Consider the following 24,225-nt stretch of genomic DNA (forward strand, 5'->3'; position numbering starts at 1 on the left):
TATCTAGAGTTTTTTCTCTCCTCCTTTGCTTTACTCATGCTGCTGTCATGGTAAACAATATTAATAATAATAACAATACATTTTCTAAATGGATCTTAGACCCTTTAAAGAAATACTGGAATATAGTAGGTCTTGTAAAAAAACACATATTTGTTCTATTTAATGCTAGAATTTCCATCATAAAACATGAGTACAGTATATATCCGAGTATAAGCTGAGTTTTTCAGCATCCAAAATGTGCTGAAAAAGTCTACCTCGGCTTATACTAGGGTCAGCGGTACCCGACCCGAGTATCTGAGATTTCAGTCACTTTTAATCATTCCTATACCAACAGAACACTTGGGGAGAGACTGCAATATCCCACAATGCCCTCTGTTGGTTATATGAAATACTAACAGTGCACCCTCTGTTGGTTATTTGAAAGAATAACAGTGACTGCAATATCACACAGCGCCCTCTGTTGGTTATATTAAAGAATAACAGTGACTGCAATATCACACAGCACCCTCTGTTGGTTATATGAAAGAATAACAGTGCGCCCTCTGTTGGTTATATGAAAGATTAACAGTGACTGCAATATCACACAGCACCATCTGTTGGTTGTATGAAAGAATAACAGTGCGCCCTCTGTTGGTTATATTAAAGAATAACGGTGACTGCAATATCACACAGCACCCTCTGTTGGTTATATGAAAGAATAACAGTGACTGCAATATCACACAGCACCCTCTGTTGGTTATATGAAAGAATAACAGTGACTGCAATATCACACAGCGCCATCTGTTGGTTATATGGAAGAATAACAGTGACTGCAATATCACACAGTGCCCTCTGTTGGTTATATGAAAGATTAACAGTGACGGCAATATCACACAGCGCCCTCTGTTGGTTATATGAAAGAATAACAGTGACTGCAACATCACACAGCGCCATCTGTTGGTTATATGAAAGAATAACAGTGACTGCAATATCACACAGCGCCATCTGTTGGTTGTATGAAAGAATAACAGTGCGCCCTCTGTTGGTTATATGAAAGATTAACAGTGACTGCAATATCACACAGCGCCATCTGTTGGTTGTATGAAAGAATAACAGTGCGCCCTCTGTTGGTTATATTAAAGAATAACAGTGACTGCAATATCATACAGCACCCACTGTTGGTTATATGAAAGAATAACAGTGACTGCATTATCACACAGCACCCTCTGTTGGTTATATGAAAGAATAACAGTGACTGCAATATCACACAGCACCATCTGTTGGTTATATGGAAGAATAACAGTGACTGCAATATCACACAGCGCCCTCTGTTGGTTATATGAAAGAATAACAGTGACTGCAATATCACACAGTGCCCTCTGTTGGTTATACGAAAGATTAACAGTGATGGCAATATCAAACAGCACCCTCTGCACATTGTAGTGGGACAGTGGGACAATGCACACAGTAATCCATTTGACAATTCTCTGTCACCATCAACTTTGCAAAGAAGTCCGGTTGATCGCTGGGGGGGTCGCTTTGGCAAAATGTGCGCTGCTGGGAGACAGGGCTGTAGTTGTGTCTAGGCTTATACTAGAGTCAATAAGTTTTCCCAGTTTTCGTAGGTAAAATTAGGTACCTCGGCTTATACTCGGGTCAGCTTATACTCGAGTATATACGGTACTTTGGAACTGACAGGTGGTAAAAGCAAATACTGTATGCATCTTCGTGCTAAACAATTAAAGGGCATGTAAAGTCTAAAATAGAATAAGGCTAGAAATGCTGTATTTTGTATACTAAATATAAACATGAACTTACTGCACCACAAGCCAAATCAAACAAATGATTTATTCTTTCAAAGTTGGATACAGGGGGTCACCATCTTGTAACTTTGTTAAACATTTTTGCAAGACTAAGACTGTGCACATGCTCAGTGTGGTCTGGGCTTCTTAGGGATCATCATAAACAAAGCTGCTTGAATTCTGCATGGCTGGTAAGTAAGGCGGGGGCTCCACCTGCTGTTCATAAGTATGATTGTTTCCCTGCAGAGCAGTTAGGGACTGTCTGACAATTCCTATCAACAGCAGTAAATGAAGGGAGAATTTCACTGCATACAATCAGGTTTCTTATAAAAAAAACCTTTTTATTAATAAAAGTATATCGGAGATAGGTTACTTTTTCATTAAAGAAAGTAAAAATTTTATTTAATTTTTTTGCCTTTACATGCCCTTTAAGGTCTACTGATGTGGTATTGCAAACTACAATATTTCACTGCTGTAATAGTTTTTTGTACCATACCAAATACAATTGATTTGTGGCAAAATTCCATATTTCACTTATTATTCCTTCTAATATTTTCAAGAAATTGCAAAATTTAAACATGAAAAAACATGGCACAAAAACACCCATTGATTCCAATGTATTTTGCACTGATAAAGTCGATGCAAAAAAAACACCCATTGACTTCAAGGCATTTCACAAACTTTCTCAGATTATCTTATCACTATTTAGCAATATTTAACAGTTAGGGGGTTACTTACTAAAATCTGAATTTATTAAAAAAGAACACGATCAAACCTCCATGCTTGATTTTAGCTTATTTATTAATAAAATAACTTGATTTAATCGGATTGTGGAAAAACTCAATAAAATCAAGCGAAAATCTGAATTGCTCGAATTATTTTGGCTTTTTACCCAATTGCTCTAGTTTTTCTGGCTTTTTTCTGAATCGCTAGATATTATCGAGTTTTTGCCTAAAACCCTGAAAAAGTTGGCTTTTCTAGAGAAAACCCCCAAAGACCCTGATAATTTTAATTTGAGATAGGTGCCTCTGCTACTTATACAGACAAATCTGAGATGGTGGATTTTCAGATAAGGGCTTTTCGCATTATCAGGGTATATATACTAAGGGGCTTATTTATTAAAGTCCAAATTTATCTCATATTTTATTTAAAAAAGACACAACCTAACTCCCATGCAAGATTTTAGCTTATTTATTAATAAAATATCATTAGCTTACGTAAAGCTAATTATGTAATTTTGGTTTCAATATGCAGGTATGGGACTTGTTAGCCAGAATGCTTGGTACCTGGGGTTTTCTGGATAAAGGATTGTTCTGTAATTTGCATCTCCATATATTAAGGGGGTTCTTTATCAAAGAATACAAAAATCATGAGAAATTTGGATTTTTTTTACCAATAAAAAAATCAGATTTTTACGGAATTAATTTTACCCTGAGGCTGAAAAAAGTCAGAACCTGAAAATCCACCATCTCCAGCTGTCGGGGTCGTGTGGAAGTCAATGGCAAATGTCCCATTTCAATATCATGGTCCATGCTGGGTTTTGGACAAAAATCAATTTTTAAAAAAATTTTGGCGCCAAAAGTTTTGGTGGGAAAATCAGACTTTTTGCCAGGAAATCTGACTTTTGGTGGGAAAATCTGATTTTTCTGTTTTTTTGCCCGAACCGATTTTAGCAAGCTTTTTCTATGATAATGTCCAATCTGCAATTTGAAGTTGGCTGGCCTTTTTTAATAGAAATAAGAGATAAATTCGGACTTTGATAAATAACCCCATAAGTCTGCTAAAGATCATTTAAACATTAAATAAAACCAATAGGATTGTTTTGTCCCCATTAAGTATCAATTTCATCTTAGTTGAGTTTAAGTACAAAGAGAGAAAAGGCAAATAATTTATTAAAATTATAATTATTTGATAACACATTACCTGGAAAACAGATGCAATCCCTACAGCACACTGTGATAAGGGATAAAGAAAGAGCCAGAAACCTGCAATTATAACTTTTGTTTTTCTTTCTTTGCTTTTCTTTTTTATAAAAAGAAGATGTGTACAGTTGAACCAACCTGTTAAATGCTGCCTTAAATTCTTCACAAGTAAGATCAAAAGCTACCAATCTTTTTAGAAATATGTATCTTTCCTACATCAATGTTCAACATTTGAAGAAACACATATCCAAAAACAGCAACTCCACAAATATTTCGGTTCTTGTTCCTTGGACATGTGCCTAACACGTGTGGGAAAGGCTTAAGCCTGTTATTCCCAGCACTATGCATGTCTCGTTTTAGCGTGTTGTTTTGCTACATCTGCAATGTATTACACTGTACAAGCTGTGTGTGATTCAGTGCTAAGATATTAATAAAATCCCTGTATGGTTGGTTAATAAAACCAACATGCATTGCTCATGACTTGTTCCTCTGCCAGAATTTGACTGTCCCAACCCCATCATCGCCCAACTAATTGTTAGGATCTTGGAGTTTACCTTCTCGGTTTTGTAGCTGTTATTTAATCTATTTGCATAAACCTCAAGAGTGACAACATTTGCTTGATAAGTTATAGATGTTTTCTCTTAAAGCTTATAGCCAGATTGCAAATGAAACCCAAATGTTTATTGTAATACAACAGGATTGCATAAAAACATGTAATAAACTGTAAACTCTATGACAGATTACTTTGGCTTCTAATGCTGACATGCGCCATACCTTGGAATACATAATGCATACCATATATAAACTGGCTGGTGTCAAGTGCATCAGTAAAGCTAAGATTTTTTCTTCTTTCTTTTTTTAAATCTGAAACAGATTTACAGATGTGTTCTAATTTTATTCTGATGTAATTTGCCAGAACCCAGTTTTCCTGGCCAAACTCTCATGAAGTTTTTCTGGCAAGGGAAGACATTTGAATGAGTTACAAAAATGGGATTTTTTTTGCTAATAGTCACAATAATAGGTGAATTCACTTATATGTGCTGATGTAAAATGAGAAAACATTATATAGATATTGCATTCAGTTGACATTTCTCTTTGCTTCTATATGCACCCAATCTTTAATGTACTCAATATGTTTGTTTTTGTCAAAAAATAAACACAGGAACACACGCGTGAAGTTACACTGGTGGGGTTATTTATTCCAAATGCAAAAAACTGCAAAAATTCAAGGTTTTTTTGCTATAAAATCAAAATTTTGTTGGGAAAAAACCTCAATTTTTTCAAGATTATTATACCCCCAGAATGGAAAAAATCAGAATTCAAAAATTCTCCATCTCAGACCTGCTGAGGTTGTATATAGGTTAATGGGAGAGGTCCCTATCCTATTTGGAAGTTTCTGTGGTCTACTCTGGAATTAACTACAAAAGATAGGGGGTATAAGGGGCAGGTACTTTAGTCCAACGGCACCTCCCCCATAATAGAACCCACTTGCAAACCAGTTCAGGCTATAGTGTCAAGTTTTGTATAATAAAACACAATAAAGAACACCATTAAAACTTCACCTTTAATATAAAGTATTAAAAAACACTACAAATCACTGGGCCAAGTCCACACTGCAAACAACTCACTCACAGGACCAGACTCACTGCATCACATAAAGTTTGATCAGTGCAGGACTTTTGCCTTAAAAAAACACTTACAAATAAAATCCATTAGCATAGTGGACGGTGAAAATGGGAAATAGCCACTAGAAAATAAATTGCTATTTCAAATGGAAAGTCACCATTAATGGCATAGGTGCCCCTGAGGAAGCCGTTTTCACGGCGAAATGCGTAGGGCAGCATAGGTGGATGGTGGGAGATCTAGCTCCCATCCGCTACCCACGTAGACAGGCAGAATTGGGCCGAAGGGAACTGAGTTGGAGAGGGAGGGTGAAATGGCAATACCCTTACTAGATACTACAAATTAATGGTGACTTTCCATTTGAAATAGCACAGTGCAGACTGTATTTAATCTTGCTAATACAATATTTTATGGCATTGCTCTTCTATAATTGATCTAATCCTGGCCGAACTTTAAGTTGTGTACAATTATGGCTAGATGGGTGCCAAAGCTGCTCATCCAAGGATCTGGAATTCTGAAAAATGTGGGATGTGCACTTTGAGTTGGCTGATCAAGGGATTAAATTGAACATGAGCATGAATATATAAATAGCTCTACGTCAAAGTACCATAAGAAGATATAGTGCAGAAGGTTAAAAGGATCTGGCAGAACAATATAAAGTGAATCAGTCTTGCCTATGCAAAATTTTAGCCTGCAGTCATATCATTTCTGACTATTCGAACATGTGCATTTTTACAGTGATCTCTTTCACAAATTGACCACACTTATAGAGACGTATAATATAAACGTATCATATAAAATGCCCCAAGGACAAAAATGAGGCAAAGAGTGAGATAAGCACAAGCATGCCATCGTAGGATACAAGCCAGAAGATTTGTTTCAACTAAGTTGGAGCGAGCCTGTTTCAAACTTATGAAGAAAAATAAATCAGCTAAATCCAACTAAGTAAAATAAGTCAAAAGAATTGTAAAAACATAACACGCTGAAAAATATGTGACCTCTAGGAAAATATTCCTCTTGTCACAAGTTCACCAAACAACACTATGGGGCCGATTCACTAAGGGTCGAATTTCGAAGTTAAAAATACTTCGAAATTCGACCCTCGGATTGAAATCCTTCGACTTCGAATATCGAAGTCGAAGGATTTAGCGCTAATCCTGCGATCGATCGATCGAAGGATTTTCCGTTCGATCGAACGATTAAATCCTTCGAATCGAACGATTCGAAGGATTTTAATCCAACGATCGAAGGAAAATCCTTCGATCAAAAAATCACAGGCAAGCCTATGGGGACCTTCCCCATAGGCTAACATTGACTTCGGTAGCTTTTAGCTGCCGAAGTAGGGGGTCGAAGTTTTTTTTAAAGGGGAAGTACTTCGACTATCGAATGGTCGAATAGTCGAACGATTTTTCGTTCGATTCGTTCGATTTCGTTCGAATTCGAACGAATTTAACCAATTCGATGGTCGAAGTACCCAAAAAATACTTCGAAATTCGAAGTATTTTTCATTCAAATCCTTCACTCGAGCTTAGTGAATCAGCCCCTATCTGTAATGAAAGCAATATATTATCTGGATAAAACATTGTTGCAAACCATAGTTGGGGATAGAGATGGTCAGCAAATATAGAATATGTTGCAAAAATAAGGACTTTGGTCGTAGTACATTTTTTAAGGACATTTAGGGGCCGATTCACTAACTTCGAGTGAAGGATTCAAGGTAAAAAAACTTCGAATTTCGAAGTGTTTTTTGGGCTACTTCGACCATCGAATGGGCTACTACGACCTTCGGCTACGACTTCGTATCGAACTATTCGAACTAAAAATCGTTCGACTAGTCGACCATTCGATAGTCGAAGTACTGTCTCTTTAAGAAAAAACTTCGACCCCCTAGTTTGCCATCTAAAAGCTACCGAACTCAATGTTAGCCTATGGGGAAGGTCCCAGTCAAACCATCAAATGGGCTAAAAGAGAAAAAACATGGATCTGGATTTGGTCGGAATGGTTTTCAGAAAATAATGAGAACATTTCTGATTTTGATAAATACCCCCTCAAAAGTCCAAAAAAGGTACAAAACCCCCACAACTTTTCCAGGATTTATTATACAACACAACTGCAACAATTCCAAATACGAAAATACTCCTTTTGCAACTGGAAGATCTTTCTTTACTTTGTGATTTTAGAGATTTTCGGGTGTTTTTGATGCTGCCTTTTATGCAATAATACGAAAAAATTCAAAATACTTTTCTGCAACTTCTCCCATCGATGCTTTTTATATTTGGATCTTTTAATAAATTCCATGAAATTTGTGGTTTTATAGAAAGTGTCTTTAGTCATGGTTTCCAAAACCTCAAATACCACTAAAATGAGCCTGTTCATGAATAGGCCTCTTAATATATTATTGTGTTATATTTGTTTCTTTTTTCCCCCACAGTATTCATAAAGATATGTTTTATTTTACCGTTTGGAATTATGTGTGATTTTTATGTTCTCATTGGTATATTGTATAGTACATATGTGTACAAACATGTTCCTTATGTTGCACATGGGGTGTATTTTCTTTTCTTTGCATTAAGCCTATTAGATAGTATGGACAAATAGATTTTAAAGGTGTACCTAAACCTTACCTAAATTTCTCCCATCAAAGCAGCTTGCCAAGCATAATCACTGATGCAATAGTGATCTGATAAGAATCATCCCTGTAAGACTAAGCTGCTTTTGTTTTTGCATGTACAATATGTTGATGAGTTTGAGTTTTATGTACCTTATTTTGGGACATTATTTTATTTACTTGCTTTTGTTAATCTGATCAATGAAATAGCTTATATACATATTAAAATCTAGATACTGGTGAGAGCAGAGTCAGTAGTAGGAAAAAGGATGAAGATCTGGTCTGAAACTTAACCCACGTCCATATTTTATCTAATGTCCTAAATAAAACTGTTTTAAACCCTAATTTAAAGGGTAAAACTTTGATATTAAAAAGAAAAAGTGGTGAAAAGGTGATCCCTTTATTGACTAACTAAGATGATTATCATAGCAAACTTTCAGAGCACTTTAGTTCTTTCTTCAAATTTCTTTTCTTCAATTACCTTAACCTTAACTAAGGAGGTTATTTTTCAAGATCTGAATTTTTCTGATTATTTTATTTAAAAAAAAGTCAGATCAAACTAGAATCCATGATTTGACCTGATTTATTATTTAAAAATCCGAATACTATGATTTTCCTGTTTTTTTCAGGATATTCCTCAATTTGGATTTTTGCCCAAAAAGCCCAAATTAGTTGGATTTTCGGGCTAATTCCAGACCAAAGAAACTTCCAAATAGAATTGGATTTTTGAATTTGAACTTTTTGCAGCCTCGGGGTATAATCAATCTTGAAAAATTTGCATTTTGTAGTAAAAAACCTCTAATGATTTGAGGTTTTAGCATCTGAACTTTAATAAATAACCCCCTAAATGTTCCAGATAATTAAGCTAATTAAGACCATAATCTAATGTCCCAAGATAAAGTACATAAAATGTGGAGGCTTATTTTAGAGTTTATTTAGGTACAGTATTTGTATTTTTTAGTACATCATTCAGCACTTTTTTGTTTCCATTTTTTATATTCGGATCTTTTATTAAATTCAATGACAATTGTGGTTTTAGAGAAAGTAAGTCTAGTCAAGGTTTCCAGAAACCCTAAAACTACGAAATTCCAACAAATTAATAAGCCTCCATGTGTAAGAACCACAAATAACTCTAATACAAAACTTTCCAAGTAAACATTGTCGAGGGCCTATAGAAGACTTTTCTTATCCAATTATGTTTCTTGACATTTGAGAATATACAGTGTGACAGATACAAACAACTCTGTATAATTGCATGACAAAAGTAAGTCAGTATACAAAAGAAGGAAATTACAGTGCAATGTAAAATGGAATATGGAAACAGAATAAATGACAGAACTAACTGAAATAATGAATAACATTTTCCTCTATAGCATAGACAAAAGAAAGAGAACAATGAAACTTAAGTGGGTGTGAATACAATGCTCTTAGAATTATACATGAATTTGTTAAACATCTGTTTGTAATCAGAATTGAAAGTATCTAAATAAGAGGACAAATTATTTAAAAATTATTTTCTCATTGTAAGATTTCCATATCTACAGTAAAACTAACAGCATCCTGCAGACAGAAAGATTTTAGATGATAAAAAAATCTTTTAAGTCAGGAGATTTCTCTAGAATCCAATTCAAAAACATTGATTTATGAGCTACTGTTACTGTAGGTAAAAGGTTTATTTACCCTCACCCTATAGAAGTTAATGGGAGTTGCGCTGACCCTATTGGACTTTTTTTTTTTTTTAAATCGTTTAAAAATTTTAGATTTTTAGGGGCTGATTTATCAAGGGTCGAAATGAAAATTCGAATTTCAAATTCGAATTTTTGAGGTATTTTTTTGGAATTCAACTAGGGACTAGTTAAAATTCGAGTTTTTAAAAAAATTCAACATTTATCGTACTGGTCCTTTAAGATTTCAATTTGACTATTCGCCACCTTAAACCTGTCAAATTACTGTTTTAGCCTATGGGGGATGTTCTGGCATCAATTTGGAGTTGTTTGCAGCTTTCCTGAAAATCGAGGTTTTTTTTCAGAGTTTGTGAGTCGATCAAATTCACCCAAGTTTGAAAAATTCAGATTTTTTAGAAAATTTTCAAGTGGTCATACTCCCATCTAAATTCAAACCTTGATAAATCTGTCCTTTAGAGGTTTTTGGATTTTTTTTTGTCTGAAAAATTTAAATTTTTAGATGGCTTAGAGGTATTAGAATTGTTAAGTGGTTTTTTTTCCATTCATCTTTTTATAATTGTGCACTAACCCATTTGATTATGTCAGTAGCACTTCCCTTATACTTATATACATTTTTTTTTATAATTGTATCTTTTAACAACTTTCAAGACATTTGTGATTTTAGAGTTTGTGAGTTTAATCGTGGTTTCAAAAAACTATAAAACCACTAAGATTTAACCTTTTATATAGGGGCCTTCCAATAACAAAATAGCAGTTCTTGCATATCAAAATGAAGTTTCTGAATAATTCGATCTTCTATGAATTATTCATGTAGTGTGTAACTCACAACAGTTTTCATCAGGTAATATGTGAAAAGGAGATTTTTGTACTATGTTCATACTTTTTGATAGATTTCAGATGCTTCGGGGCACATTTACAAAGCTCGAGTGAAGGATTCGAATTAAAAAAACTTCGAATTTCGAAGTGTTTTTTGGGCTACTTCGACCATCGAATGGGCTACTTCGACCTTCGACTACTACTTCGAATCGAACGATTCGAACTAAAAATCGTTCGACTATTCGACCATTCGATAGTCGAAGTACTGTCTCTTTAAGAAAAACTTCGACCCCCTACTTCGGCAGCTAAAAGCTACCGAAGTCAATGTTAGCCTATGGGGAAGGTCCCCATAGGCTTGCCTGAGATTTTTTGATCGAAGGATATTCCTTCGATCGTTGTATTAAAATCCTTCGAATCGTTCGATTCGAAGGATTTAATCGTTCGATCGAACGAATAATCCTTCGATCGTTCGATCGCAGGATTTGCGCTAAATCGTTCGACTTCGATATTCGAAGTCGAACGATTTTAGTTCCTAGTCGAATATCGAGGGTTAATTAACCCTCGATATTCGACCCTTGATGAATCGGCCCCTAAATGTTTCGGCAACGGTTTTCTTTTATGACCTCACTCTGAACTAATAGTTATCAGATATCTGTAATCATAGATTACAGCTCAGAAAGACAAGTACAGAGAGTTCAGCCTTTAGAGGTTTCTCCTACAAAATATACATAGTTGGAATTTTTCACGTTTGTTTTTCCAAAACATTGTTCACTACACATAGTGAAAGATAACTTTGCACATAGGCAATTTCATTTTCTGTGACAGATAAGTACAGCATGTCAAAAAAGAATGGGAACAATAGCATAGGTTACTTATTACTAACACTAACACATCAGTTCTGCCATTCCTTTCTGGTTGGAGGTTATTTTAATTAAATTATAGATATACAGTCACATCAAACGTAATGACCTACGCCTTCCATATTAGTACTGCTACACCTAAATGTTGCTGGACTACAATTTCCAGCTTTTCCAAGATTATTGTAAAGATTCAAATCATGATGGGAGCTGTAGTTCAGCAACGATAGATGGATTCTTAAAGCTGCAGGGTCAGTTTCTCAAGTATAGGATATTAAAATATAAAATCAGTGGGGGTGGCCTTCAGCTATTCTTTTTTTTTGTAACTTATAATTTTTATTTTGAAGCAAAAAAGAACTTTACAAGAATTTAGCAATGCGAAGTTATTGGGGGGGGGTAAAATATAGGGTCAGAAAACAAAATTAAAATACAAAACAAAGGAAAAATTACATAGGAACTTTCAGCGTTGAGGTTAAAAAGAAAAAGAGGAGTAGTAAGTATGTACATTTGTTATGCATTTATGCTTTTGTTTGGATACATTTCTATTATGCATACCTATAATTTTAATTCATGCTTATGTTGTGAAGCCTCTGAGCAACCAAATGGACCAAACCTTCAGGAAATTGGCAGTTTTGTTTTGTATGAAAGCTATTCTTTCCTCAAAGGTTCTGTTGCTATTAACCCTGGTTATCACTTCAGATATTGTTGGGGGGTTTGAGGTCTTCCATTTGGCTGCTATGGCCATGCGTGTAGCCGTTAATATATGGTTGACCAAAGATTGTGTCTGCTTAGGTAACCCAGGGAAGGGTTTCCCAAGAAGGTAGGTGAGTGGGTCCCTAGGAATGTTTCAAGTGGTTAGTTAAGTTAATAAGTCCGCTACGTCATCCCAAAGTTTTTGAATCCTGGAGCAAGTCCAAAAAATATGAAGTGGGGAGCCCACTTCTCCACACTGTCTCCAGCAGATGTTGGGGTGGTTTGGAAAGATTGCGTGCAACTTTTCTGGTGTTTGGTACCAGAGCATAAGAATTTTGTATATGCTTTCTTTTTGTTTGATGCATGTGAACATTTTTCTAGCATTTACCCATATCGAAGTCCACTCTTCCTCTGTTGGCTGTTCTTCAAGAACCAAGTCCCATTTGGTCATGTATGGATGGTTGTGTACACTGTCCGGTGGCGGTTCTGTCAACATTTTATAGATTTTTGATATAAGTCCTTTTTGTGGTTGTAAATTTCAGTGGTAGACTGGCACAAAAACTGGACTTAACTCCAAAAATAGACGCCAGTAAAAAAGTTTTATTTATACAAAAAGGAACATCTCAGCGGAATGTTACATGTCTAACATTGCCTCCCCGAGCTGAAGGCCTGGGGCTTGAGCACCTGGACCCCCTGTTAGTATTGGTAAGTTTACCTTACTATTTACTTTTTTTGTTACACTGGATCTCCCCTCTTTTTTCCCCCCTTTTTCCTATCCCTTGCTATCCCTTCAAAAGTTATGTACTTTTTGTGGTTCGCCCAATGCCGCTAAAGTTTCAAAAGTAGAGAAATATTGTATTCAGCGAGTAAGTTGATTTTAGTCTGCCTTTGGTTTTTAGTTTGTTGCAGATTGTTAAAGTCTGTTGTGTAGTTTTTTGGAGGAGGTCAGTGGTGGAAAATTTATTAGGAGACCATATTGAGTTGAGATGACCTCTCTGATACATTTTATAAAATAAAATCTCCCAATGAGAACTTTGCCTGCCCTTTTTACATTTGAATTTTGTTTTTGGAACATACTTGATCATTGCAGATGGCTTAAAAATGAAACTTAACCCAACTATAAATCTGTCCCACTGCACCCCTTAGTTCTTCATAGATTTTGACAAAAAAACATAATTATGCATAGAAAACATTTAACTAATGATAATTCTACTGAAAAAAAATCCTTAATTACAGATGCAAGAGAATTCACCAATGACAATGCTGCTATAAACTTTATTTCAGATAACAGCTTCTTAAAGCAATATAGCAATACAAAATACTTTGGAAATCTAGATAGGTCAGTAACTGAAAAACTTACAGTAACAAATGCTTATCTAGTATATTGAGCTGTATGGGTGATTGTTGTACGACAATGGATACAGCATGCTCAAGTAACCTTCGCCACTTGTATTTGTACAGGTATGAGGCCTGTTATCCAGAATGCTCAGGACCTGGGGTTTTCCAGAAAAGCGATCTTTCTGTAATTTGGATCTTCACACTTTAAGCCTAATAAAATTTACAGTCATTTAATTATGAAATAAACCCAATAGGAATATTTGGCCTCCAATAAGGATTAATTATATCTTAGTTTGGATCAAGTACAAGGTACTGTTAATCATAATCATTACAAAGAAAATTAAAATGTGAATTATTTGATTAAAATGCATTTTATGGGAGATGGCCTCCCCATAAGAGCATTCTTGCTAATGGGTTTCCAGATAATGGATCCCATACCTGTAGTTAGTAACTGCTGGAGTATCTCTGGTTATGAATCATGTTTTGATAACAGTCAGTTCTGCAACTTTTACACACTCCTATGCCAAATAATGTGATAATATCTGTACACTAAAAGCCCTGTTCTTGTTTTCAAAAACACATATTTATTATCATTGAACATCTTAACTTGAGTTTGAGTGAAGTGCAATATTGTCCTGCATTGAATTTGCAGTACTTTCCTTCACTTAATTAAACTATTGTTTTGTGTAATTAATGGTTGCTGAGTTTAGAGAGCCAGTGAGGAAAAACTGGAATGATTTATGTTCCCTTTAAAAACCAGAAACACTGATATAGTTTATATAAACAAGCTGCTGTTTAGCCATGGGGGCAGCCATTCAAAGCTGAAAAAGGAGAATGGCATAGGTAACATAGCAGAGAACAGTCTCTGTAAAACACCATTGTATTCTACAGAATGTATCTGTTATCTGCTACATAACCTGTGCCTTTTTTTCCAATTTAAATGGCTGTCCCCATGGCTACACAGCAACTTTGTTTATATAAACGATAGTTATCTTTCTAAAGCAAAAACACAAGCAACAGTATATTATTTTTAATTACTTAAAAACATTTTCTTATTTTTTTTTTTTGGAGTTACTGTTCCTTTAGCAAATTTTAGTGCAGTCAGGTATTGTAAGATGCTATATGTAACACAAATTGTAGCTTTGCTAATCATACATAGGCAGACAGATTGATCTATTGTATTTTCACTATACAAATATCTCACATAACTTTCAGCTTAGACAACAGACATTCATTCTTCTATATTTCTAACATCTGCAAGTATTCAAGGCAAAATGCATAGACTTTCACATAGCAGTTCCTACACATAAACTTTAACTACATATTTTCACTGTTATAATGTAATGTATTGGCCAAGATTTCAGCACGCACTTTCAACATTACGGCAAATAACGTACAATAAGTACTGGAACGACCTCAAGAATATTATACTGGCTTTGAATGACATAGCTTCGATATATCTGTGATTCAGAACAGATAGTTTATTCAAATTCAGTAAATGTAGAAACTACAAAGTCTAACAAGGTAATAACGGTACATGTAACTTTACTACTTGGTTTAGAAGCCACAACCGTGGAGTGTTCATAATTGGAACCTACTGTAATTTGCACAGGTAGCTCTACTCTACTCAGTTGGACTATGTTTCTTTATGTGATACCGTATATACTGTTGATAAATATTTTTAGTTTATTTACAAGTGTATTGGTCCATGCAGCATTTTAATATTTAAACATAAATTATGAGCAGTGTGGGGTATGGGTCCATGACTACATGTAGCTTTGAGTCAAGCCAATTGCCTTACATCAGTGATTCCCAACCCCAACCCCTTGGATGTTGCTCCCAGGGGCCCCAAAGCAGGTGCTTTTCTTTGAATTCCTGGTTTGGAGGCAAGTTTTGGTTGCTTAAACCTGGTCTATTGCCAAACAGATCATCTTATAGGCTGCCAGTCCATATAGGGGCTACAAAAAGCCAATCACGGCACTTATTTTGCACCACTCAGGAACATTTTTTAAGCTTGTGTTGCTCCCCAATTCTTTTTACATCTGAATGTGGCTCATGGGTAAAAAAGGTTGGGGATCTCTGCCTTACATGAACTGCTTATAATTTGAGAGAGGACTGAACACATTCCATTGATTACTGTAATTATTTACATGGATATCTAAATACCGGGATTATGCTATTGTGATAAAGATACAGTATACATGAACATATTTTCCATATGTTCCTATTTGATTATAATTAGAAATATGGTGTATACCATATCTAAATTCAAGTGATTTTTAGTTATGTTTTCTTTGCAAATCTACAGTACATCCTCTTAGTGGATGAATTCAGTTGGTTCACTATTTAACTATTATTTGTGTGAGATTCAATTAGCAATGTTGTGTGTCAATTCATAAAACTTGTCCACACGTGAGTGAAGTAATGATACACCCTTTATTTGGCATTCCATTAAGAATTTACACTGAAAAAAAATAGTTTCCCACAGGTAAATCTGGACTGTGCAACAATTTTACTCCTCTAGGAGTTTCTTTCTTAAAAGTTGCTGTATGTGAAATTGGAGGTGTCAGCATGTCCAGTTCAATCTATTCCTTGGAGTTGACATCACATCACAATTTATTCCATCTGCTCATGGGACAACTTTAACAAAAACCAGTTTGCCAATTCTCTGCTCAAATGAACTTTCTATATTCTTTCTAAAGGATTTTCTGATTGCCATCCAGAGCTAGGCTGACAGCTACCTGTTTAAAGTCACCTGCCAATGTCCCTTTCCCCTTGTAAACAGACCAGATCCCCCTTCACCCCCTTGCAAGCAGCTGCTAGACCCTTGTCCCTCGAAACTAGCCGCCAGACCCGATCCTCCTTCACCCCACACTAGACCTGATCTTACTACCCCACGCCCACTGTTTGCAGCAGCCACGGCTCCAGTCATTACCCGATTCGTTTGGAAATGGTCAACTGTCGACAGATTGCTGCTTAAAGGTAAAGGACTATGTCTAAGGCATTGTTAAAAGGGAAATACATCACAAAAAGGACTTAATTTGGTGTCTAGGGTAACGCTTTCTTTTTGTTTATTTTGCTAAATCTGTAGGGATGTGGGAAAACAGAGACTCTGACTTTGCAATCACCTAATATTAAACTGTTCTATCAGAAATGGTTTATTCAACGCCTGCTTGTTATTTATAATGAGAACCAAAAGCTAAGATTTACTTTGCTTGTTAGGTTATTTGCTTGTAAGACCTATTCAGCTGCAGGACCATAGGAAGGCATTAATTGTCATTTATATAGTGAAAGACAAGGTGCAAAGTGCAAAAACTGTCATTTTTATTTTCCTGAGGCAAGTGGTATGAACAGGGCTGCCTTGTTCTACTGGGAACTGCACCAGGCACTGGAGTTTTAATTTGGCAAGAGGTGCAAAGTTCCATAAATGCTTAGCAAAGAAGTAATACGTGATGTTGTGCCCCTTTGTGACCTTTGTTCATTAGGCACCCTGTATGTATGATGTGCTCCACTGTGGACAGTTCCAAGATGTGCCTGTATTCGGTGTATTTTTTAGACAGCCAACAAAGCATAACACACATACAGAAATGTTTATATGTAATTAGTTTTGAATATACCTTTTCATGAAGTAAAATAGATCACATATCTCCATAGCAGTTAAAGTATGTAAAAAGGGAAACATTCTCTCACAAGACTAATGACTTATATGTTCTAATTTGCACTTTCTGCAAAATTTGTTACTCAACTGAAGTGAAAAATTACTAATAGCGGATAAATATTTTACACTCTGATTTGTGCATTTTCTCACCTACTGAAATAATTGATTCTGCATAATTAGACCCCTTGTTCAGTATAAAAGCAGTTTCCATGGGATCATTTAATACACGTAAATCTTTTCCAATCCATGAGAAATAGAAGAATATTTCAATTTGTGCTATTTTTGACATAACCAAAATAGTGAGTGAACTGAATGGAACCATGTCTGTTAAATGCTTCTACCCTCAATAAGATCTAGTAGGACTAGTTTTTAATTTGTAGCTACCACTTTCAGTAAGGGATATCTAATATACAGGTATGGGATCCATTATCCTGAATCTCATCTAGAAAGCTCCGAATTACAGGAAGGATATCTCCCATAGACCCATTTTAAACAAATAATTAAATGTTTTAGAAATGATTACCTTTTCTGTGATAATAATAAAACAGTACCTTGAACTTGATCCTGACTACGATAATATGAATCCTTATTGGAAGCAAATCAATTCTATTGGATTTCAATAATGTTTAATTTTTTTTTTAGCAGATTTAAGGTATTACTGAAAGATCCCTTATGTAGAAAACACCAGGCATTGAGGCATTCCTTGGTGGGACATTTCATTTATGCCCATTGTTTTTTATTGGTTTCTTTTTGTTACCTTACCTTAAAAACGTGTTGGTAATGCTATAGCCTTAGTATAGATTGCTGCTGGCAACTCAACATCTCAGGGCAATGTCACACAAAATTGTTTCTCTCCTGTAGTTTTTCCACTGGTGGAGAAAATGATTTGTTTGAGAGGGGCGGCATTGAGTTTACAGCCTCAGGCAGCAGCTGAGGGCAATGGCACCCTACTATTTTGAGTATTTTGTTGCTCTGAAGTTTCATACACTAGTACACTGAGGGGCAGATTTACTAAGCTCGAGTGAATAGTTTAAATCCAAAAATACTCGAATTTCGAAGTAATTTTTTGGGTACTTCGACCATCGAATTAGTCAAATTCGATCGAAATCGATCGAATTGAACGATTCGAAGTAAAAATCTTTTGACCATTCGGTAATCAAAGTACTGTCACTTTTTATGATCGTATAAAAATCATTTGATCGATAGCTTAAAATAGTTCGAACGATTTTTATTCAATCGTTCGATCGAACGTTTTGCACTAAAAATCCTTCAAATTCGATATTCGAATTAGAAGGATTTTACTTCGAGGGTCGAATTTGAGGGTTTTTTAACCCTCGAAATTCGACCCTTGATAAATCTGCCCCTGAGTATTTCAGTGGATTTCAGTTCAAATGAATATAGGGCTTAAACCCACCCAAAAACCTGTGTACCATCAATTACCCCCGAGACTTCCGGTGATTCCCATTTAAATCTGGAAGGGGCTTTTGAGGGTTTTCTCCCCCATGCTAAAAAAAAAATGCTAAAATATTTCAACTCATACCAGGTCCTATTGTCTTAGGCAAAATGACATTCCAGTATATATTAACAACCTCTAAATTAACATTTATTTACATTTTCTGTAATTACATATAGACCCGACATTCCAAACATGTGTATATTAGAATCAATATTAAATCAACAACCCTGTTTAGAATTAAAAAAACAACTTTCTGCAACTGCTGCCACTGTTAGCAAAACATCTTTGACATCTTTGATGTTGCACTGATGATTGAACATCTGGTATCATTTGTCCTACCATGTCCTGGGACAGTTTAGGCATTGCAGGAAATGTATAACATCATTTTTAACAAGAAATCATTTGTTTTAATTTCACAAGCGCCATTTTTACAGTTTATTTAACTAAACAAATAATCCTAAAAGGGTTTCCATTGGGATTCGACATGGTGAGAAAAAGGAGAATAAAGAGAAATTTTATCTTAAAATCCTTTAAATAACCTTTTATTTGTAATTATATCAGGAGAATTAAAATAGTAGTGTCTGTTTTCTTGAGTATAATCAGATCATACGGATGATAATAAGCACTAATCCAGTGATCATAACCAGATGCCCTTGAACTGATGTCAGCTGTCTATCCACAGGTTTCATCCATAGGAGATCCAAACTGTTGTTTAGCCATACTCTTACACAGTTTTTGTATCACAAAACAGCTAAACAGCAGTATGTACCTTCATATCAACTGCTGTCTTACTCACACAACACTCGAACCAAGGGGAAGTCTGCACGTCACTGCCCTTTGAAATGCAGAGAACAGAGGCCTGTGGCTATTTGCACAATGCCCAGTTGTGAACACTGCGAGGGGCATTGTAAATGAGGCCTTTTGTATATTCCCAGGGCATGCATATGTGGGGAACACGTTGATCTCTTACATGTACCTGTGCATTTTATGTAGAGTGTAATGGTAAAATAATAAAGTATTATTATTATATAAAATGTTGCAGCCTTTCCATGTTTTTAGTAACAGGCAATATAAGGTTCTAACTAACTTAATGATCTTTATCTGAAAAAGTGGATTAAAATCTCTCAACATACTGTGCAAACAACGCACTTTGAATCCGTAATCATTGGTACCCGACAAAAGATTTGGGGTTTTTTTTTTACAAAAAGAGGGGCAATAAGGGGCACATTTACTTAGCTCGAGTGAAGGATTAGAATGAGGTCCCCACATAGGCTTTCTAAGTAATTTCTGATAGAAGGAAAATCGTTCGATCGATGGATTAAAATCCTTCGAATCATTCAATCGAACGTTTTTTTCCTTCGATCGAACGAATTGCGGTAAATCCTTCGACTTCGATATTCGAAGTCGAAGGATTTAACTTCGATGGTCGAATATCGAGGATTAATTAACCCTTGATATTCGACCCATAAAAGTGTAAAACCTGAATACACATCTCTGTATTCAATGATACTTGGGGGTTACTCAGAATTGTCTCATTATTTTAGTAAAACAAATTAATTCACACCCACAATTTTACCTTATTTATCAATAACTGGAAAAATTTGGTGTGTGGAAAGAATCGATAAAATCATTAAAACATTTGAATCATAATATTTTTTCGGATTTGACACCCGAAAACTAAAATTTTTTGGATTATGTCCCAAAAACCACAAATTAATCAGATTAAAGTACATAACCAGATCAGGATATCTTCCAATTGTAAACGGGACATCTGCCATTGACTTCTACTTGACCTTAGCAGACTTTAATTGGAGTATTTTTAGATTCTGACTTTTAGCAGTCTTAGGGTATAGGACATCTTGAGAAATTGGGGTTGTTTTTTTTTTTTGTGTTTTCCCCTTTAAAACCCTGACCAGAATAGGGTTTTAGTAAACTGCCTCCTAAATGTACTTGTGATGCATATAAACTATTTATCTATCTGTTAACTCTCAAGGAGGGGTCATCAATTTTATGGCAGTTGCTATGCAATAATTTGGAGAGCTATTGACACATGTGAAGGCCTATTTATTAAAGGTCAAATTGTAGTGGTTTTAGAGGTTTTTGAATCCACAACTAAACTAATTTCCACAAATGTCATTTATCAAAAGGCAAGAACTGGAAAAGCACGAACAGGAAAACGTTGCAAACAAACTGGCGAAAACGGCAACGTTTTCAACTTGTTGCACAATGACTATAACTTTTTCGGATTGTCGCACAAAAAGTGTCAAATACACCTGAAAAACTCATGCAAAGAAAGATCTTCCAGTTGTAAAAGGGACTGTCTGCCATTGACTTCTACATGACACAACTTTTTTAGCTAGATAATTTTCGCATTCAGAATTGCTGCAGTTTTGTTGTTTAATACATTCACCATTTTTAATGCAAATTTTTTGGGTTTATAAATACATGAATCCCAACCTGAACAAGTTGCAGTTTAGCAAATTGGCTCCCTAGAGGCCTATTTATCAACATTTTCATCTATGTAATTTGAGGGGCAAATTTATGAAAGTGTGAGATAAGAGCTCACCACAGAACAACTCACCTATTTTCTATTCATTCCTATGGGAACTCCATTGATCTCTTCAGAGTCTCTTTCTAAAGTACTTCAGATAAACTCAAATTTACAAAAAAACAGGTATTTGCCTTTTTTATAAAAGATCTGAATATAAAAAAACTTGATTGAATAAAATTGTGTTATAATAAAACACAAATACCTCAAATCTGTGAGTTTACAAGCTCAAAAAAATTGAAAAACTCGAGTTGAAAAAATCATTTAAATTGTGCCTAGGGCAACTACCATTGACTTCCAAGAGCTTGGCTGCTTTTAGGTGCTGCATTTTAGATTCAAGTTTTTAGAGATTTAATAAAAAAATGTGAGTTTATAAAACTCTAATTCTAATATGTGAGTTTTAGCTCAACCAAAAGCTTGAATCTCTGCAAAAATTCAAATTTGAGCCTTGATAAATCCCCCCCATTAATCTAGAGTTTACAATACAGGCAAAGAAATATAGACTATTGGGAGATCTGCCAACTAAGAGCAATGTAATTAGCTTTAAATTAAAAGCTAATTACAAAAAGCCATTGAAATGGCATTTTTTGCTCCAAATGTAAAATCATCTGCTGGCAATTATTACATCGCTAAGAAAAAGGTAGAATTAACACCTGCTCTGGAGTTTCATTGAATATTTCATTCCACAATACACATTGCGATTGCAAAATTTTAATACCTACACTGCGAACGTTAGCAAGATCTATTTGGTTACTGTCATGTTACACATGCATTGTTTGCCTTTTTCTTATGTGTGTCTCATCTCTCTTCCCTTAGCCTCATCTCATCTCTTGTCTCCTCCCCTACTTCTCACTCTAGCTCATTCCAGCTTCAACCTGCATTCAGTTACATGCTCTGTTAGCTGTTCACACTATGATTTTTTGACCTATCCATTTGTTCATCGGTATTTGATCTACACAGTTTTAAATAAACTTCTTCATGATCTTCAAGGTGTCATTGGATCGAGGCACTGTCAGCCAATCTACCTAAGACTGCAGTTATAGACATCTCAACACAACCGTGAGTTAAGACGAGATCACATTGTAGTGCTTAGACTGGAGAGGCAGAACAGTCAAAAAATCTGTGAAAGGATCTTAAAAGATCAGCTAATATCTTTCAAAGGATCCTTACCAGCTTGCACGTGTAGTGAGATGCATATAGACACTGGATTATAGCAGAATATATGTGCAAGTCTGCATACTCCAGGCAGCAAGCAAACCTCAGCATAAGATTCATCAGTTTTCTGCACAGATTAATGAAGAAACTTCATGCAACGGTCATTTAATGTGCTCCTAGAATACACCATATTCAGTCTGTCTGCAAGTGAATCTAAAATTTCTGTGCATTCAAAGTTAACTTGCACTGCCATTGCTAAGCTAGTCCCTCGCTCCCCCTCCCACTGGTTGCCTAGGAAACCATCTCCCTGAGGCAGAAGATTGATACATTTCTATGTAAACACTCCTTGCTTGTGATTCTACCCTGCCTGACACAATGCACCAGCAAGACAATGTACAACCTGAAGAACCTAATACACAGCAAGAACCTGAACTTCTTACAACTCAGGAGTCAGATCCTCAAAGCCCCATAAAACAAAAACGTTTGACGAAACCAACTTGGAAAGTTCAAGAGAACTATGAGGCTGACAAGGAGGAGCTGCTGAGAAACATCAGCCACTTATGGTCTAAGACTATTAAATGCATGTCAGCACTGTCACAACCAACTCATGAGGTATTGCACCTAGAGGGCGCTGTTAAGCAATTGAATGCTGCTTATGAGAACTATCAAAGACTGTCTGACAAATATGCTGATCTTTTAAAGCGGCACAACACAGAAAATTCCTTACAAGAACTAAAGGAATTGAATGAACTCAATCTTGAAAGAGATGATTTAGTAATACAAACAAGGGCAAAAACAGATGTAAAAATCACACATCTCTATGACTTCAGATCCCATCTCTCCACAACTTCTAAGCGCTCCACACGATCTTCCAAATCCTTAAGATCAACATCTTCTACTCTCAGTCAACAACTCATCAAAGCCCGAGCTGATGCCGAAGCTTCTAAAATCCAGGCAGCCTTCGCCCAAGAGAAAGCACAGAAGAAGGCAGAGATGGAAGCTGTTGCTGCCCAAAAGAAGGCAGAGATGGAAGCTGAGGCTGCCCAAAAGAAGGCAGAGATGGAAGCTGAGGCTGCGTGGAAAAACGCACAGATGGAAGTTTTGGAGAAACAATGTGAGCACGCCAAAGACATGGCAAGATTAAGAGTCTTGGAACAAGCTGTAAGTGACAATGAAAGAGGCATCAGTAGCAATCACTCTGTTAAATCCTATGCATCAGTTTCATCACAGACCTCATCGAAACTCAATCACACTGTCATAGCAGCCAAAGCACTTAACCAAGGTTTTCTCTTTCCATTTACTGCTCCTTCACAAGCGACAGAAACAAGTACGGGTCGAAAAGACCGTCTACCTCAATATCACAGTAACCTGCCACCTACTAACCAACCCACTAATTTACAGCTACAAACCCACACACCCTTGGACTGTACCCCAGCTCCGGTGTTAAACGCCTTGGCACCATCTTATGTTCCCAAGCCACTCAACATCAATGTACCTGCCACTACAATCAACTCTGTTCCGCCTGCAATCGAATACCCAAAGTCTGAAAACACAGACATGTCACAGTTTGCTAAGTATATCCTTCGCAGAGAACTCACCAGGATGGGCCTCACCATGTTTGATGACAAACCGGAAAATTACAGAGGCTGGAAATACACCTTTAAAGCCACTATCAGCGAGTTAGATATTACTCCTGCAGAGGAACTGGATCTACTCATCAGGTGGCTAGGTCCCCAGTCTACTGAATGCATCAAGAGACTTAAAACAGTTTACACTTCCAATCCTGCTACAGGTCTTGACGCTGCATGGGACAGACTTGAACGTAGTTTTTGCAGTTCTGAAGCCATCGAAGATGCCCTACTCAAAAGGTTGCAAGGTTTTCCGAGGATTACAGCTAAAGACAACCTAAAGCTTCAAGAACTCAGTGATCTTCTACTAGAGCTCCAACTAGCTAAAGCAGACACCCGCCTACCGGGGCTTAGTTACCTTGACACCCCTCGTGGCATCAACCCTATTGTCCTTAAGCTACCTTATGGCATCCAAGAAAAATGGGTTAGTCAGGGATCTACTTACAAGAAAAAGTAC

This window comes from Xenopus laevis, chromosome 6S (assembly GCF_017654675.1).
Source record: "Xenopus laevis strain J_2021 chromosome 6S, Xenopus_laevis_v10.1, whole genome shotgun sequence".
Classification (NCBI taxonomy): Eukaryota; Metazoa; Chordata; class Amphibia; order Anura; family Pipidae; genus Xenopus; species Xenopus laevis.